The sequence below is a fragment of the Girardinichthys multiradiatus genome, chromosome 10 (genome assembly GCF_021462225.1).
Source record: "Girardinichthys multiradiatus isolate DD_20200921_A chromosome 10, DD_fGirMul_XY1, whole genome shotgun sequence".
Lineage (NCBI taxonomy): Eukaryota > Metazoa > Chordata > Actinopteri > Cyprinodontiformes > Goodeidae > Girardinichthys > Girardinichthys multiradiatus.
In genome coordinates, this window is record NC_061803.1 from 23,057,506 (window position 1) to 23,075,705 (window position 18,200).

Below are 18,200 nucleotides of genomic sequence, written 5' to 3' on the forward strand. Positions count from 1 at the left end.
TAGGATCAGTTTCAAACAAAAACAACTTAACAAATAATCAAAGGCATAAATATAAAGCAAACACATTCTTTCCAACATGTATTATTTTCCCAAAGTATTCAGAAGTTTATCACACTATGACCATACTTTTTTATTTATTTTATCTGGATTTGACATGATAGATCAACAAAGCAGCGCACAGTAGTAAAGTGGAAGAGAAAATAATATCTGGTCACATCCATGGCTTTTAGAAAGCTGCCACAAATCACCATGTGCAGTGGACACAGGGAATATCTGGAAAAAGATGCTCTAGTCAGATGAGACCAAGATGAAATCAACACATCATGGTGAAACATGGTGGCAACAGCATCATGGTATGGGGATGCTTCCCACAGCAGGGAGAGTGAAGCTGGTCAGAATAGATGGGAAAGTGGATGGAGCTAAAGCTGGGGAGAAAACTTGTTAGAGGACTAAAAAAAAGAGTTGAGACTGGGGCAGAGGTTTACCTTACAGCAACAGCAATAAAAATACAGTTGCACCTGGCATGATGTAAAAATATCATGTAATATTTTGTGTACATGTCACCTTGACATTCCAATTTTTAACAATAAACTAATTTGAGCGGACAGAGACCCACTGTCTTTACTCAGTTTTAGAAAATGGGTTTTCTACCTTGGGTGACTTTAATTGTGACACATCTTTGTAAATTTTGGAGGTGAAAGATTGTTGTAGCGTTCTGGGCATCTCTTTCTTTATTTACAACTCAGGACAGCTTTAAAGGCTTACAGTGTCCCATGGGATCAACCACTGAAATGTCACCCTCTTCACGGTCTTGTAATTAGTAAAGGGAGGTCAATTATGCTTTTTTACTTAAATCCAGATAATAAGATTTTCATTTTGACAAATAAAGTAGCAAAAACTTCCCTGAGAGAAGATATAGATAAGATAAGGAAATATATTGCAAGGAGATCTGGGATAGTGTTCTTTCGGCTTCTCATAATCCAGACCAGCCTTAACTTGCCAAAAGGTTGGTTGACCAGATTCCAGTATGGATCCAGATCCGGACCTAATAACAAACCGGACCCAGGACATGGGGCCAAATGTGGGCTGCATCATGGAATTTCAATATATTAAAACATGGAATGCCATACAATTCGGTAATTTGAGCATTTAATATAACATTTCTCCAAAGATCAAAGTGTCTCAAAGTACTGACTCAGGGGGGCTATCACATGGAGTCCAAATAAAATGCACTGAAATTTATGGCTGTAATTTAGCAAAATTAGGAAACTTTCAAAGGGGCATGAATACTTTTGCAAAACACAGTAGACATGGAAACTCTGCCTCATTGAAACATTCGACTTTGTAGAAATTACATTCTACATTATTACAGGGGCTAATCATAGAAAAGACCTCACAGATGAGGCAGTCAAGCAGGCAACTAAAACAACTGAAGCATTTTATCCTTCTAGTAAGAATGGAAGGAGGAATTGGATCTTCTCTTTTCCCAACCTCATCAAGCACTGCTGCTAAAGAATGGCTCCAAATAATGCACTTAAAAGACGTTATAAAGGGGGAGGACTATTAAAAGTCAGTTTTTACCAGTGATCATGGAACACCTGCGAGTGCTCTCCACCAAAATGCTTCTGAGGCTGATCAAAAAGAACGTAAGCGTACACGCACACATAGTTTCTTGGCTCAGCTAGCTGTCCCCGTTGGTCTGGACGGCCACAGCGGGCTGTAACAACTACTGCCCGGTCAGCCCATTAGCACTGGGCCCTCTGTTTCAGAAATCTAGGTTCTCTTTGCCTTTGGACAGGGACCAGATCAGCAAGCACAATACGCCACTGTGCTTGGAGATGGAAAGAGAAAAAAAAAACAACTGCGGGCTTGAAAACCTTGAAACACAAAGCTGCAGTACAGATAAGAAATGGACGCAGTAATGTATGCTTGAGCAAATGCTGCATGTATGTGCAAATTTGTCTATGTGCGTGTCTGTGTTGTGGCCGTGGCTCATCTCTCATTCTATGCTGCAACAACTCAATTCTCTGCTTTCTCAAAACTGCATAATTACATAATTGCTTCTACAGCTTTTTTTTACCATCCATTTTGGGACCCCTGGTGTTATTTTTTAACTTTTCCCAGCCAGTGTGTTCATAAGGTTGTTGGACTGTGCACCAGAACCCACACACACACACACACACACACACACACACACACACACACACACACACACACACACACACACACACACACACACACATCACTTTGAGTCTTAAACAATAAGCAACAGCAGTGTGCAACTATGACAACTACAGTGTAAACAGAATACATGAGTCTGGGCTGCTTTGAAAAGAACCAGCAGCACCTGTCCCTTTAAAATCTATTTCTCACAGCTTGTGGATTCTAAGCTGAGCAGGCTTAGCTTCACTCAGTATGTATGGTAACTGGAGGGAGAACCACACAGCTCAAGCCTGCCAGCCCACCATAGGGAATTTGTTTATGTTTCGCTGCTGCCAAGTTCCTGTCAGGAGGCGCCCCAAAGAGGAACTGCAGACTACTCGGTACAGCGAGCTACGCCCTCTTGCCTAGTATGACTGGGGCCTTTTCTGTATACAGTATTGGGCAGTGTTTTGCAGCAATACTCGGATCCAGGGAGGTCCTCTCATCAAATGCAACTCTTCAAACATCTCACAATCTATTGTTCCAACAAGTTTCATAAAACAAACTCCAACAGAAAGTTTAATTCACAATCCTTAAAAGATTTACAACAATGTTCTGAAAACACACAAAAGGGCGTGAGGTTTTATTAAAACAAGATTTTACGAGTGGCACTATGTTATGCGGTTGATTACAGGCATTGTAAAATCTGAGCACCACCACATTAAAAGTACAAGACTGGTATAACTCTTGTGAACTGATTTAAGCTAAATTAAAGAGTAATGCGTACACACACACACACACTCACACACACACACACACACACACACGCCTACTCAGATCATAACAGCCTTATGTTGCATTACATCGAGATAATCGATAAATGCTTCACACCATTTCTTTCATCCACTGCTCATGAGCAGTCTCTCTAATCTATTAGGGCCATTGAGTGCATTCTCTCTCTCAAGTGCTGAGGACGCCAACAAATTTGTTACTTTGCAAAATGGAAAGAGCCACTCAGAGTTATGTCTGGGCAATGAGGCATCATTTGTCTTCATATCATGTGTGATAACCAATCCCGTGTGTGTGTGTGTGTGTGTGTGTGTGGCAGGAGATGTGGGAGTGAATAAGTGGAGGAAGAAAGGGTCAGACAAGGCCACACTAAAGGACGTGGGACCAGGACCATGAGACAAAGGAAGAGATCCAAAAGAGAGAAGCAGAATGACATGGGATGTGGTTGGGAGGATTGAGTCAAAGCAAAACAGAAGAACTTTATATCAGCTTAAATTGTCCTCCAGCACCGTAGAAAGGCATATGGCATGCTCAGATGGCGGCATGTGACTGTACTGACAAGGAATACAGTAGGCAGGTATGACTAATGGTACGTTTACCATTTAATTAATGTTAAAGCACAAGAAATCAGCTTGTGACTGCAACCAGGTGATTTTCAGCTTGATCAGTTCTGACCAATGGCCAGGTGCTCCAACACTCAATCTTTTGACCATTGTTCGATCAGTGGACACTGTCACTGAGTGGAGACCCAAAGTTTAAGTTTCCGACACTTTGAGACTTTTAGCACATAACAGGGTGGCAGAATATATTCCAGCAAAGTTGCTCTGTTCCATTATCTGTTTGAACTAAACAATTTAAAATAAAATCCGTTTACACTGGACTACATTAATATGTCTGCTTTTTTATCTTAAGTCATCTTTAGTTTATTGATATCACTGGAATATGCAGGTTTCCTGCGGTTTTCACTGGTTGTGTGTTGCCAGGGTTTTGGAAATCAAGAGTTTCTACAGGGCCTACAGTGTCAAGATGATACACATGAAGACTGCCCTTTTTGTAGCACTAATAGCCAATATAGGATAAAGACAGTTCAAAATGTCACCTCTGAATTGTTTCGTTTGTTTTAAAACAATAGCAAAACTCTGCTCCCAAACCAAATACTTAATGACTGCTCACTGCAGGAATATTTAAAATGATCATCCAAAATCGTAATCTGCTAAAATTGGTATCAAAAACCGAAAAACAGAAACCAGAACATGGCTACAAAATTGTTGCCTCTCGAAAAATAAATGCCTATACCTAAAAGTAATTTGTGACACTTCATTAGCTGCTATGCTATGCATGTTCAACCAGCTAACCAGCAGTGTGCAACTAGAGGTGGGGGAGGGGTTGCGCTGCATTTCTCTCAGCTCAATACATCTGGAGGAAACTCCAATCACCCAAGTACTTTCTGGCAGCTTTTAAAAACGGAATTAAACCACAGAAATTTGAATTGAATTTGAAATGGTACAACAGAAACTTTTAGCTTTTAAAACCATACCTTTGCATAACCTTGATATGTGTTTTTATTAAACAGCTAACAGCTAAAACAGCTAAAACAGTAAACACAAGAGAAATCTAAAGCCAACTGAGCATCAGCACATGCAGCAAACTTCTGCAATTCTGCTGAGCATAAGGAAGGAAAACATCAAACAGTGGCTTTCTATTCAAACATCCTACAGTAAATGAGCTAAGTAGGGCAAAACAGCCCTCAAGTTCACTGAAAGGTGGAAAAACAGCATGCAATATGATTCAACCAGATTAAAGACATATTTACAACAATTAAATTAAAATGTATAGAATGGAACATTCACCAGAAAAATGCTTGTAGACAAAAGAAATAAATAAAACTTCCAATAGCATTCATTTGTTTCTAGCGTTGGCTGAGATATGAAGCATAATTACACAGGAACAGCTGAGCTGACGCAACAAACTTCAACCGCCATCACATTTTTATGTGAGAAGTGGAGTTGAAGAAGAAAAAAATCCACACAGAAAAACAACAGTGGAGAACTATTCTAGACTGAGGGAAAAAGCAGCAGGCTCAGCAGTCATCACCGACCTACCGCACAGAGTGTGAATCATTAAATGCATGTGTTCGACATCAACTGCTGGGGCTGCTTCCAACCCACTTATGAGACTGGATCCAAATAATGATGGGAGGAGAGGGGTAAATGCCATTTTACATGGAGCAGAAACCTGCTCACTCAGAGAGTGAAACCAGGATAGAACGTCTATTTTCCTTTAATCAAAACAGAGCAGTAATACATAAATGAAGTTGCTAAATGGATGATTATATAATTTTCAAAAAGTGTGATGTTCCCTTTTGAACATAATGAGGAGAAAAATACAAAGAAGACAAATGTGTTTTTCTTGTTTTTAATACTAGCTTCCTGGTTTGCTGACGTTAGCAACACACAGGAAAACATTCAAAACCTATAAAACGCCTTGCAAAACTATGTGAAACATCTTCACATTTGCCATGTCCACAACCATAAGGAACAGGGTATTGTATTTAACTGGGATTTTATGTGAAAGATTTTTGCATTTGTATTCGACTGCCCTGAATCAATACTTTGTTCAACACCTTTCAGTGCAATTCTAGCTGCAAGTCTTTTGAGGAATGTTTCAAGCAGCTTTGCGTATCTAGAGTCTGAAATCATTGCTTATAGCTCAGTCAGATTGGAAGGAGCACTTCAATGTACAGCAGTTTTCAAGTCTTGCCACAGATTCTTAATTAGATTTAAAGCTGACCTTTGACCTTTCTAAAACATCAGTATATTTTGATCTAAAGTCTGAAGTGCACTTAGCCCTAAGCAATGTTGAAGGCAACAAACAAGTAGAAGAAGGTTCTAGTCAGATCAAAATTAAATGTTTTGGCCTACAAACTGTGGATCATCCTGACCACACCATCTCCATGGTAAAACATGGGGTTGGTGTCATTCTGTAGGGATGCTTTACTTCAAAGTAGGCTGGGAAGCTATTTAGAGTTGATGGCTGGAGCTAAACTCAGGACAGTCGGAGGCCCTGTCGGAGATGTGTAAACCTGGTAGAGAAATAACCAGAAAGACTTTAAACCTATAACTGCAAAAGAAAGATGTTTCTACTAAGTGCCATGCCAAACAGAAAAAACATAATTTAAAAACGTGCATCCCATTCCTTTCACTTCACAATTATGTACTAATTTGTGTTTGATTAATCGCACAAAATTCTAATAAACTACATTGAAAAAGTGTCAAATACTGAATAGGTCCAAGGGGTATAAATAATGTTGCAAACAAGTGTATGCTTGGAAGGGGAGAAGAAAAAGAAAAGACACCCAGAGCTGTAAGCATAAGAGTAAAAGGCTGGCTGTTACTCAGCCATTTGACAAACTGCCTCCCAACAGAGGAATGTCCGCCAAACCACTTGACATCCCCACTTACGACACATGAACATCCACTGTGGGTGTGATGTGGGCATCCAATAAAACGGCTACTCTCTAGAGCGTTTCTGTAATAGCTGGCATATACATGTAGGTACACATATTGACCCATTTGCTAATGCTTCCAGTCTGGTATGAGGGCAGATATTCAACTGGCAGAAGAGATGTCAGAAAGTGACATTAAACCCCAACCTCAAGACCTTGACCAGACAAAACAGAAACAGAAAAACTAAAAACTGGACAAACATGCTGCTTTGACTAGCTGAGGGAAACTGAAGGCATGCGATGAAAATGAATTGCAAATGTTTTGACTGCAGCCACAAGCTCTTATTACTAATAATAAAAGCCCAATTCCAATAGAGTTGGGATGTTCTGTAAAACTTAAATAAAAACAAAGTACATTGATTTGCAAATCCTGTTTAACTCACATGCAATTGAATACACTACATAGACAAGATACTTAATGTTCAAACTGATAAACAAGATTGTTCCATATATTCACTCACTTGAATTTGATGCTTGCAACATGTTCAGAAAAAGCTGGGTCAGGGTCAGCAAAAGACTGGGAAAGTTGAGGAAAGCTGAAAAACACCTGTTTGGAATATTCCACAGGTGAACAGGTTAATTGGAAACAGGTGAGTGTCATGACTGGGTATAAAAGGAGCATTCCCGAAAGGAAATTGGCGTCATTCTGTAACGTATATTACCACGTAGGCTCAGGAACACTTCAAAAAACCGTTTCAGTTAACACAGTTCACCGCTACATCTACAAGTTCAAGTTAAAACTCTACCACATAAAGCCAAAGCCTCATGTCAACAACACCAGTGTTGCAACCATCAAATTCAAAATTAGTCAATATTTGCAAAAAAAACCAATAAAGTTTATTAGTTTAACCATTAAATATCTTGCCTTTGTAGTGTATTCACCTGCATATCGGTTGAACGGGATTTGCAACGTATTGTATTCTGGCATCCCAACTTAATTGGAATTGGGGTTGTAATAATGATAATAATCATAACCCTTTCTTCAGTTTGTCTTACTGCTCATCCACCTGCTCCTCTACCACCCTGGCTGTTTGCTCTGTCACCTTACTTATGAATCATGAGCCCCAAAAATGTGTCTTCACAGAGAATTCGGTAATGTTCTACAAACTGGTTTGTAAAGAAACAGCAGTTTCTTTGCACTCCCAGCTTCATTTCAGGTACAACAAACCCAGAATTAGCAACAATCTTACCAATGCAGGATGCATAACATAAGGTTCCTGTATGATCGTATGAAAGTGACTCCACAGGTCTGACAAGCCATGTCTGCATGACTCTGACTCTAATTTAAAGCCCGCAAAAAGCAGAAGACATGACGTGAAAAACTGAGCCAACGGACTCCATCATGACCTATGCATTTAGCTTTGTGACCACAATTCCAAAGTGGCATGTAACACAAGATGGAGTAATGCCTAAAGACACAGATGCTGATAGTCCAATTATCCGGAGCCAAAAACAACAGCAAATTCCCACTTACCCCAAAAACGTCAGTCTCCACGGCCTTTGCCAAAGAAACTTCCCTTTGAATTGATAGCAACTCCTACGCTCTGCGGAGAGAGAGACAGAGAAAGATATTTGAAACCGAGAGCTTTTGTGGGCCTTATCCACGTGCTGCAGACTCAGAAACAGACATGTCTTGCTACATAAAAACTCTTACACTCTTTTTCCCCTCTCATACTCTGTAATCTCCCCACCCTTTTTTCCAATAGATTGCACTCTCTCCTTTGCTACATTTGTGCCTCAGACATCATGTGAAAAGTGGAGTAAAGAAGTGCTTTTGTGGTGTGTAAATTACCTAGGGCCTAGGCAGGCACAGTGGTGCTTATGGCCACAACTCAATTACAGCAATGTGAATCAGGTGGCGGCCTAAAAATCCCCTTAGCCTTATGCTCCAATATGGACACAGAGGCGCCTTCATTGTCAAGACAGAGAAAAATCTAAAGTGGCGTGTCATCTCTTTATAGGAGAGGAGTCATGGCCGATCCTGCACAGATGAATGGCTATCACAGACAATGATTCAGCAACGCTAGTTTAAAGAAGAATAATGCCATCTTGTTTGTTAAGGTAGCCACACAATAATAAATCTAAAGTGGAAAAAAGTCACATGGCACTTAAAAAATCTGATAAATGGCACCTTTGTGCAGTAGAAAGCTTGGAAAATGTTTTGTGGATAGTTTTAACCAAAAACAAATGGATGAAAGTTACCACATGTGGAAAGGAACTTCTTACATGTCACTGATTTAAGAACAGTGCCAAACTGCATAATCATGACTAATCATATCTGGGAACAAAGCTTCGTTTTTAGTATACTCTTGGTATAGGAACCCCTTAGCTCCAAAAGAAAGTAGGAACAGGATTGGGTCGTCCAAACTGTTTGAATAGAAATTAATAAGATCAAGAACGATTACACTGAATTACAAATATGGGTTGAAAATGGTTCTTTTTGGTTAAAGACAGGAGAAAGAAGACAGTATCCCAAAAATACCCTTCCTCAAAGCAGAACCCATGCCATTTTACTAGCACAAAATGAATTTCACACTAGTTCATTATCACCAGTTCCCGAGGACAGTCAAACTACTGCAGGATTAATATGCAGTGTCTTTTAAAAGTAGTCACACCCCTTGACGTTTTCACATTCTATGACATAACAACAAAACACTTCAATGTATTTTTAACAGATTTAATATGGTAGGCCAACGTGAAGTAATAAAAAAATGTAAAGTGGAAGAAATATGCTGAAAGGCCTCATGTGCACTTGTATTCAACTCCCTTATTCTGACACCCCTAAATGAAATCCAACCTACTGTCTTCAGATGTCCCTCAATTAGTAAAACAGATTCCACCTGTGTGTGATTGCACCTCAATATAAATGGAGCATTTCTGAGAAGGCCTCAGAGGTTTGTTAGGGAACATTGGTGAACAAAAAGGATCATGAAGACCAAAAATAATTTTGTAGCAGGGTTAGATTATAAAACAGTATGCCAAGCTTTGAAGATCCCACAAAGCACTGTTCGACCCCTCATCTAAAAACTGAAGACGTTTGATGATGGCCCAACTGCAAACCTTACAACTGTTGTGCCCCTAGTTCAGTATGGACTGAACTGTACACATAAATGGTGCTAGAAACCTCTCTGCACCTTCAAATACAAAACTCACAACTTCTAGCTCAGCCGAGGAAGGAGGAGTCACACCCGGAATCCTTGTGATGTCATGGTATCTCTGACAAAAACACTTTGCCAGCCAATCCCTCTTTAAAGAACCAGTGAACAAGCTATAATCTTGCCTTAGTTAGCTGCAACTGCTAAAGGCTGATGGTAGCGCCAGTGAAGTCAAATGTTTACACCTAATTTGTCGCCGTCTTATGAAAGTCAGTAGACATTCCTCATAGCCATTTTAGTAGTCCATTACCCCATGTGATGTCCTGTTAAGACATTAAGAATCAACTATCCAGAAAGGTTATTAGTTTCCAATCTAGAAAATAATATTTCCTTAAATGTTATTTTCCTAAACAAGGACAGAAAGGTTATTGATTCCCAAATCAGATATTTCCTTAAATATTATGTACCTGAAGAATAGCAGTTAATTATACAACAATGAGAAGTAATTATCCATATGGTTGGTTTTTTTATTCAGCAAATCATTCATTATTGTACTAAAATGATAATTTTGCACTGGTTGTTTGGAAATATACCAATTATTGTTCTTCTTTAGTTCTAAGACTAATCTAACATCATTTCGAGGTTCCTTAAGATAAAACTTGGTTCTAAAACATAGATTACACTGAATGGTAATATTACATCATTTATTGGTCATGGTTTTTAACCATTTTTACTAATTCTTTTGTCCCTTCATCTGAATATAGTTCATTAGTTGTCTTTATTCCTTTATTTTGCTGGGTAGATTTTGTTGAATTGTTCTAGCCTAGTAAAGAGTATGTTAACTGGAAATGTTTAACTTGGAGTTTAATTGTTTTTGTTAATAAATTCTTATATTTAAGGAGAAGTTGTTGTGAATTTATTGCAGGTGTGTACAAGGTTTTGCTGTTCAGTAATGCCAGAGCTCACTCTTTCATCTATTGTCCTAATACCACAGCCACATTGGGCTGGTATTCCCAGGACAATACTTGACAGACTAAATGGTTATTTAATTAAATATTAAATAACATAAGCATCCTGATTGCACAACACAAAACATTACCATCTACCTAAATTTGACATGCTGGGAAAAGAGTACATTTATCACAGAAGCAGTCAAGAGGCCCATGTTGAGGAGCTACATAGATCCACAACACAGGTAGGTTATCTGGTAATCTGGTACTATTTAAAATGTTCTCCACAGAGTTTAAAAAATATATATATTAGTTCAAAAGAGTTTAGAAAATATATATATTAATTTGTTAAGATGGGCCAGTCAAAGTCCAGCCCTAAAATCAATTAAGAATCTGTGGCAAACCTAATGTTCATTGATAATCCCCATCCAATCTGACTGCGCTTGAGCTCTTTTACAAAGACCAATGAGCAAAACTTTTAATCTTAAGGGGGCACACCTCACTTTTTTTCATTTTCGAAAACCATGTATCATTTCCTTCCGCCTCCCAATAAAATCCCAATAAAATACACTAAAGCTTGTGCATGATAAAATTCAAAAGAAAATTTGGGGTATAATTATTGTGGAAAGCAACTGTAGCTTTTCTGTAGCTAAAGCAGTTTTATTAAAATAAAAAGAGTTCAAAAATAAAATAAAAAATACAAAAATATTTTTATTCAAATGGTGTAAAAATTTAGTTTAAATTATGTGATTGACAAGATTAAAAGACAATGTAAACAATTTATTTAAAACAATTATTTTTGCATCATTCTATATTTAAACAAAATTATGGTTGTGCATAAACTTAAACAACCAGTATTAGGTCACTTAGCTGCCAGGCTTTTTCTTACTTAAAAAATATCAATAAACCATAATTCAAAATATATAAATACAAAAAGTAAACAGACTACAGTCTACCATTGTGCATTAACCTCTAACTGAAAATAAAACACAGATTTCAGTCATAATGCATTTGTTTTTTACATTTTTAAAACTTAATCTTAAAAATAAAATACAGACTTGACAGTCTTTTTAATCATATTGCACAAACAACTTGTAAATTTTCAAAACTTAACTTTAAAAATAAAGTTTACAGACTTCACAATCTTAACCATAGTGCATTCATTTTTGGTAAACCTTGAAAAAAATGTCAAAACCTGTGCAAGTTTGCAAAAAAAAAAAAAAAAAAACCATCTTAACCATATGTAATTTACAAACCACCCAAAATGTATTGTTTAGAACTTGTGTTAATCAGTAATGACAAGATTATTTTGCAAAAAAAAAAAGAAGGAGCTGATCAACATGGTCAGACGTAAGAGTGCTTTGCTGTGCTGTCACAATGTCCCCTGCTGTGGAGAAAACTCGTTCAGCGGCAACGCTGATGCCAGGGATGCATAGGTAACATTTAGCTATTCTAGACAGTAGAGGAAACTGTTCCTCATAAATTCTCCACCATTGGCGATGTGTCTCATGTGGCCTCTCCAACACCTGTTAAAGAGACAAATCTAATTTAGATTTTTTTGGATACAAGTGTAATATGATGTGAGGAAAAAAAAAAACTTTATCTCTTGAAAACTTTACCTTCATCTATTACTTTCCCATGGATGTTTCTCCTGACGTTTCTTCACTATGAAATGGTAATGTTTTGAATCTCGGATCCAAGATGGAAGCAGTATTCAGAAGTGCCTTACTCAGTTTTTGCATCTCTTTGTGAGATCTTCGTTGATTGCTTTTTTAACTTCACAGACAACTGGTGTATCACAGAAGTCTGCTTGTGTGTCAAAAAGCAGCTGAGCATGCAATGGAGCAGTTACTAACTGAGTTGGTGTGGAGTCCTCTGACATGATGTTGGTGGCATCTTTTATAGTCTTGAGAGTCATTGCCATTTGTTCAGCATGGGTGATGTCAGCCTCATTGAGTGCAAATGTCATCTGCATGTCCACATTTTCTCACCTGGCGTAAAAGAAGGACTGAGCTAATTGCAGGCTGCTACTCCAGATATCTTTCAAGCATCTCATAACAGCTGTTCCATCTTGTAGCAATATCAGATTTAGCTTGTATGGAGCATGGAGCCAATCCCAAAGGTTTTTGTTTGTCCCGCAGTACGTGCAAGTGGGCCATGGTGGAAAAATTGACAGATTCTCCTGATCCTGCCAAGAAGTCGTGCCACAGTGTTTATTTTCATAGCTCGCAGAGCAGCAACAGTCAACGAATCCGCAAAATTTGGGATGTGTGTCAGTTTTTTCAGCAGTGCTGCGGCAAGCATATTTGCAGCATTATCAGTGACGTAAGTGATGTTTAGCCCCCATTCTTCTGCTACAGAGTGAAACATGACATTCAGGATTAGTGTGGTGTGGCTTTCGGTCATCACTCAAGTCTGCAAAACAGACTTGAGTGATTTAGTGCAACTCTAGTGGCATAAAACAGAGCTTCTGGTGTGGCACTGCTTTATCACTAAAAAAGGTATGTGAGTGTATTAACCATAGACCTAAACCAATCACCTTCGACTGAGCTGTATGGTCGTAAATCCTTTGTGACATAGCAGGCGATGGAGTAGGAAATCTTCACAGCCTTTGGGGAGTTAGCTGGAAGTTTGTTGCATTGGTCTGCTGCTTTTGGCCGCTTTTCAACTTCTTTCAGCTCGGGGTGATGTCACGCCAAATGGGCCCGGGCATTTGTCGCATTGCCAAAGTACCTCAATTTCATTTAAGTGAGCAAACTAAGTAGTTTGCTCACTTTTTTGTTATTTGTTTTTCCTTAAATGTCCTTTTGACTCAACTATGGTACTCTGGTCACTAGTGGCTGTTAAATAACATGGCACAACATTTTTGTGTGCCAGTTTGCACATGCTGTGCTAAATATAGACGCAAACAAACAGAGCCTACAATCAGTTTCAGATTTGATTAATCAAATTGCAGGTGTTAAATAATTACTTGCATATTATCCTATCATAAATTTGCACGTTTGGACCATTATGTTATGTTTTGCATATTAATGAAGGCAAACACTAAAACGTTTGCGCCTGCTGCTCCGTGGATTTTACACAGGCAATTTGATTTGCACCTGGTTTGTAGGTCAGCTTTGTACACGCAAACCATTTTTTACGTGTTTGTATACACACAAACCTGTTGAAGAGCAGGCCCTTGGTGTCCAAAGCAACCCTTTGGTGTGGATGTAGACTTTACTGCTCATTCTAGAATACCTCAAAACCTTTAAACAAATATCACCTTGTTTTGTCAGGTGTCCTTTCTATTTACAATCAAGGTTATACAGACAAAGAGCACAGCAATAAACCTTAAACATTCTGTTTCCAAAATAATGGGCAGTCTCGCCTACAGCCAAAATTACGAGGAAGTTTGAGCTTGGCATGAGCCCCACATGTGGAAACTCAAACTGATATTACACACAGCATTTAGTTGCAGGCTGGATGTCTATTTTATGATTTGTTTATGAAACAGCTAAAAAATCTTTTAATGTGTGCTGTACTGGTTTCTATTCCAACCCATCAATAACCCAGTCAGTTGATTTGCACAGTGGCCTTCGCTTGGCATGTCCTGTTTTATTACACAACCTCATTTCCTGTTTGTAATTCTGAAAGGTGTTTAAAACTGAGTATGTTTTCTTGTTTTACTAGTACACAAAAACAAGAGTAGCTAATTTTTTAGAAGCAAGAGGAGTCCAAAAGAAAGAAGGGCAGAGTGGATATATAGCCATGTGCATCTGTGTGCATCTCTGATGATACATGTCGAAACCTTGCAGCTACACTGATGAAACTGGACAGGAGTAGCCTCGGGTAATCACGTCTTTATTTTTGCTGAAGGGCAAAAGGTACTCACTGCAGAAATTCACCTTTACAATACACTGCTGGAGCTCTAGCAGACACGTCTTTCAGATTTTTTTTTAGATTAGATTTTCAGATCTAATCTATTCGGCTGCAGAGAAGAAGGCCTTGTTTGCTCAAGAATTCACTTTCACACCAAGAGTAGACGTTAAAAGATGGTCTTCAATGTACAGGCTTACAACGACACCTGGGACTGGGTTCTGAGTGGCTCATCTGCTTATGAGTCAAAAGGTATAATGGTAAGCAAACCAACTCTGAAGTAAAATCCTTCACCAGCCTTGGAATTTTGACTCAAAGTGGCATCTCTTCTAGAGACACTCGCTTAAAGTAATAAAAAGCAGTGGTGTTTTTTTTTTTTTTGTGTCCTGTCTGGCAGAATAGCACGCAGAGAAGCAATTCTGCTTGCTACTCTGCCAGAAAGGATACAAAAAAAAAAAAAAAAGATTCGTTGTCTGAGTGCCAAAAAGATGCCTAGAAGATTTACTTTCACAAGTGAAGAATTATGGCTTTCATATAATGCTCTGCTTGATATATATAAAAAACTTTATTAGAAATTGCTCTGGGATTATTTCAAATGCAATGGACACGGAAAAAGGGGAAAAACGAAGAAGGAAAGGGAGGTGGGGCAAGAAGTCAAAAAGGGGGAGGAAGTAAGAATAGAGGAGAGAAAGAGTGATAAAGAGAATACAAGAAAACACCCTAGAAGACTGCTTCTACTTCTGCAGAAAGAGAGAGAGAAAGAAGAAAAAAAAAGACACAGGGACAAACAAACCCATTTATAACAACAACCTTACTGAAAAGTACATGGTACTAATTAATACAGGATATATTTAGTGGGAACCGCAGCTCAATATAGAGTATATCTATAAAAAGCATGTATATATATATATATATATATATTTATATATATATATATATATATATATATATATATAAAAAGCAGCAGTCCTTAAGTGTGTGCCTACTTTGAGATTGGCAGCCCTGCAGTGACAGTCATGAGCTTACATTCAAAACAGACACAATATGTTGTTTTAACATGCTTGGTTTCATAGATTTCCTCCAGTCACAAGCATTCAGAGAAGATAAACCCTTCTTCCTGAGACTCTCACTCTCAGCGGTGGAAAATCCCTTCAGTGACACAGAGATCATATAACCTCCCCTGACACTGGAGCACAGAACTTCTATTGGAAAGCTGCAGATTCACACACGCTGAGTGCCAGCCATGGCTCCAGACTGCTATTGTCCTTAAGAGTCATCGAACAAAAACAACAAGGAGGGTCACGAGAGGCCCCCGGTGAAATGGAAAACAACCATAAAGTGAGACAGAGATTCAGTCAGACAGAAAGCAAAAAAAAAAAAAGAGAAAGAAACTACTTCCACGTAGTTTTATGTAGCCAAACATTATGAGGGGAAATGTGAATTTGACTAATGCTCACTTACTCAGGAAGAATCTGATACTCTGAATGTGCGATTTTACACATTTTGCCAGGAAAATCACGGATGTCTAAAAATAATCTAAACTATCACACCGTGGGGTATAAAAACGTTGGTATCAGGATCATAATATCTGTTCAAATGCATTCAGTCAGTTTCCTGGTCTTATTCTCTGAAATAATAGCAGCAGGAAAATGGTTTTTCTTAGTGTTCCCAGAATAAAGCAGATAGGGGAAGAAAAAGGAGAAAATCCAAACATCATAGAGCCTTAGATTGCAGAGACGTTAATCATTCATTAGTGCCAAGTGACCCTTATTATAAAATCATCTTTGTTGTCATTATTCCTGTGACATAAAATTCTTTCTTGTTAATTCAAACTCAGGATGTTAACAATAGGCAGCCTACAGAGGTCTTAAAAGCTGCGGCCTGTCTCTCGCAATTGGCTTTTCAAATGCAAATGAGGGAACTGTTTTGGGTTTACGGGCCTGGTAGGAAATGATTTAGGGTGACACCGGCGCTCTGAGCCTTTATGTCGGGGTTGGCCACGGGGGCTCATACATCAACCCTGACCATTAATCAATTAGCGTCTCCTAGCCACCTGTCGGACACACTGGCGCACAAAACATTCCTGCCCTTGGGCTGTTGCTAGACGATGCACAGCTATTACCTTGCAAGCCCCGACACGCCCCACCCTCTCCTCTTTGTGCCATCACCCTGATAAATTACATAATCGCACCCAAACACCATGATGAAACTCAAGAGTTCTTTTCAAAATAGAAACATAGAAACAGATCCGACTCAAAGCTGCCAAAGAAGGTGATTTCATTTTCGCGCTTCTGTGCTTCTCCATCACGAACAGAAAAGAGCGGGCAGAGCAGAATGGATGTCCATCTTGAGGGAGAATCAATAAGCTGACAGCTATTCAAAAGTGCTGAATGCAGACTGACACTCTGTCCTCCTTTGTTTTAAATGCACCTGCCCCTAGCATTGCATTGATAGTTCTTTGATATTGATGACACATCACTGTACTCTCCTGGGATTGAAAGCTCCGAACTGTCAGGGTTTCTCTGACATTATTCTAGAAAAGGGTCGTTTGTTTTACAACTTGAGGTTTCTGCTGACTGGCACTGAAACAACTACATGCAAGTCTGTTAAAGCCAACTTAGATTTGGACTGATTAATGCAGTAGAAAACCAATGGAAAAAAGTAAGAGAAAAAAAGAGTTTCTGGATCTATAAATTTTTCATGGCTTGGTTCAAAAGTCAGATTGCATGATTGTTCTCGAGCTTTCTGCTCAACAACTGCCCTCTATGCAACCACAAAAATATGTTTTTCCAGGGCGTATGAACACTTCCATTAAAGGTTTACGTATGCTCATCATGGGCATTGTGTTCATTTTGGGGTTTCTTTTAATGATGCATTGAAATGCTTTTTTTTCCAGGGAGAAATGATGCAAGAAACAACTTCAATGAAGTTTAAAAACATAAGAACTGAGTGCAATATTTCAATTTGTGTAGATTGTTTTTCTCTACTGCACCCAAATCCACTAAATTAAAGAAAACAATTTAGTTTATACACACACACACACACCCTTTATAATATTTTGACAAATGTACTTTAGTAAATTCTAGGGAAAACACACTTTTTGTATCCATCAACCAGCTCCTGGCTCCTGAAAATTTGCATTATATTTAAACTTGAGCTCTCGTATCTATTTTTTTAAAAGTTGTTGAAAATATATGTTTTCTCATCACATACACTGAAAAAAAGCTAAGAAAAAAAAAGAAAGAAAGAAAAAGCTGCTTCTAGACAATCTCCTCTTAGCAGTCGTGCTTGGCTGACAATAGAAAAACTCTCCCTACCCTCCCATGCAATCTCCCAAAACCCTTCATATTTTTCACACTTTTTTGGTTGGGTTATTTGGAACTAATTGTTAAAAGCAGCCAAAGAGGTAAGTGGTACTAAAATTAGAGGCTAATCCTCCAGCCCTCAGCACGCAGACATGGAGAAAGTAGATTTGTGAAGCCCTGATTTAGCAATATTCTTTCATTATAAAAGTAGCTCTCTTCACGCAGCTTAGCTATAAGAAATGGCTCAATCAGTCTCATGTGGATCACTTTAAGTGCAAAGTAAGTGTCTATCTGTGAACCCAGAATACCTGGCACTCTGCTGCTGTTATTATAGTGAGGCTACCTGAGCTGCGCTTTTCAACTCTTGAGTTACTCTCTTAAAAACGACACTCACCACCCTCTTCCGAAGGCTCCAAACACAAGAGCTGTTCCTCTAGGGGATTGTACAGAAATTTGGGCCACTGTGCTGGGTGTAAAGTGTGCAACACCGGGCAGGGCACCACAGACTGGAGTGTTTTCTTTTCTCTTTTTTTCCCCCTTTTCTCCTGTTAAATCC

General features: G+C 38.7%; 1 protein-coding gene across 4 annotated transcripts in view; it reads right to left on the bottom strand.

Annotated features, from left to right (window-relative positions):
- Positions 1-18,200, bottom strand: part of raraa (retinoic acid receptor, alpha a) — a 220,678-nt gene that overhangs the window by 178,889 nt on the left and 23,589 nt on the right. For 2 of the 4 annotated variants that reach the window (XM_047376751.1, XM_047376756.1), the window contains exon 2: positions 7,911-7,980. The exons of 1 other annotated variant lie outside the window; for it this stretch is intronic. The gene's annotated coding sequence lies outside the window, so the exon portion shown is untranslated. Of the gene's footprint in view, positions 1-7,910; positions 7,981-8,090; positions 8,136-18,200 lie in introns of those variants that run through there. One more of the 4 variants, XM_047376752.1, reaches the window with a different exon arrangement.